Consider the following 1,746-nt stretch of genomic DNA (forward strand, 5'->3'; position numbering starts at 1 on the left):
GACTTGGAAGAAAGGAACGTGATCTCCTTAGCATGGGCACTCGATCAAGTGTGATGGAGATGAGACTCACCAGTCTCTCCAGGCTGGTAAATGAGATGCAGCTGGAAGAGACTCTATATGAAAAGTCCCATGTGATTAAGTCATCGGGATGCTTCTTCTGCAAACCCCCGTGGGCTCTTTCTTACATACACATTTCCATCTCATTTCCTGAGTCTTGGGCCTTAACAAGGTTCAATTTGAACTGCACGGGTCCACTTACACACAGATTTTTTTTCAATAAATTCTGTAAATGTATTTTCTCTTCCTTATGATTTTATTACTATTTTCTTTTCTCTAGCTTACCTTATTGTAAGAATACGGTATATAATACATATAACATACAAAATATCTGTTAGTCGTCTATGTTATGTGTAAGGCTTCTGGTCGACAGTAGGCTATCAGTAGTTAAGTCTTTTGGAACTCAAAGTTATACGCAAATTTTCAACTGCACAGGGGCTTGGCACCCCTAACTCCCACGTTGTTTGAGAGTCAGTTGAACTACCCTTAATGTTATAATTTTTTTTTTATTCTAAATGAATTACTTGAAAAAAAGACTTATTCATCTTAGGCAATAGTATTAGTGAAATAATAGATTTTATAGGCTTTGTTTTTTTCTAATACACCTCAGATAGTCTTATACTATTAAACAATGGCCGTCTCTTAAGGGTCCCCAAATCGTCTTTGTGGGGAGCCTACCACAGTTTCAGAAACCGTATGGTATAACTAAATAGCTTTTCTATTAGGAGGGCAATGTAGATTGATAATTTTTAAACTTCTTTTAGCCCCCAAACGCTTGCCATCAAGGAGAATCTTAGGTTGAGTTCTAATCTGGGAGAGCTACGGAAGGGTTGCTGCTGGCCTTGGAGTGGAGCTGGGAAGTTGAGCCCAGCCGACCTCGCTTCTCCCCCGGCCATGACCACGTGGCTGACCTCTGGGCTCCTCCTTCCATCTCGAGACTGAAAAGGACGCCAAGTGAAGATGCTGGCGCGAAGCGCAAACTCCACTAGCTGCAGGTCAGGGGAGTAGCTGAGTAGGTTGGGCCTGTGTCAAGGGCAGCAGGAGCTGCAGCCCAGGTAAGTGTGTGACGAACACGGTCAGCCGGGCCTCTGCCCTGTGTGCTTCCTGGGCTGCAGGGACCCAAAAGCTAAGGCCTGCGTTTCCTAGGCTCCTGTGGGCAGTAGAGGTGAGGTGGGAGCTGTTCTCTGCTGCCAATGCTGGGATGGTTGGGTCATGAAGATAAAAGAAGGTTCTAGAAGTGTGTCCTAGATTCCGGCAGCCTTGAAATGCACTTCCATCCCAGATTCCAGGGAGAGTGTTATTGAGATGTTCTCAGCGAAGTAATGAAGATTGAGTTGTCTCGTGACCGTGGCTGAGGAAGCAGGGGCTGCTGGTCCTGGTTTCCTCCCCAGGGCTGAGGGTCTAAGTCCTGAGTTAGCAAATTTTAGGGTCAGGGATCACCTGACTCCCATAGGTGGTGGGTGAGGGTGTTGGCAACCCCCCTTGTCCTCACCAATGATCTGAGAGGGTGGGACATCCACTAGGCACAGTCCCCAGGGTGCCGGAAAGGGACAGCTGGGCTGCAGGAGCAGAGAGGTCCCAGAGCGTGAATCGCTGTGAGGAGGCAGGAATTTTCCCCACTGCCCATTTCAAACTTGCCTCAGCTGATTCCTTTTTCTCAGTCCGTGGAAGATTGATGATTTCATTATT

This window comes from Pteropus vampyrus, unplaced genomic scaffold, assembly GCF_000151845.1.
Source record: "Pteropus vampyrus isolate Shadow unplaced genomic scaffold, Pvam_2.0 Scaffold117, whole genome shotgun sequence".
In the NCBI taxonomy this organism is placed as follows: Eukaryota; Metazoa; Chordata; class Mammalia; order Chiroptera; family Pteropodidae; genus Pteropus; species Pteropus vampyrus.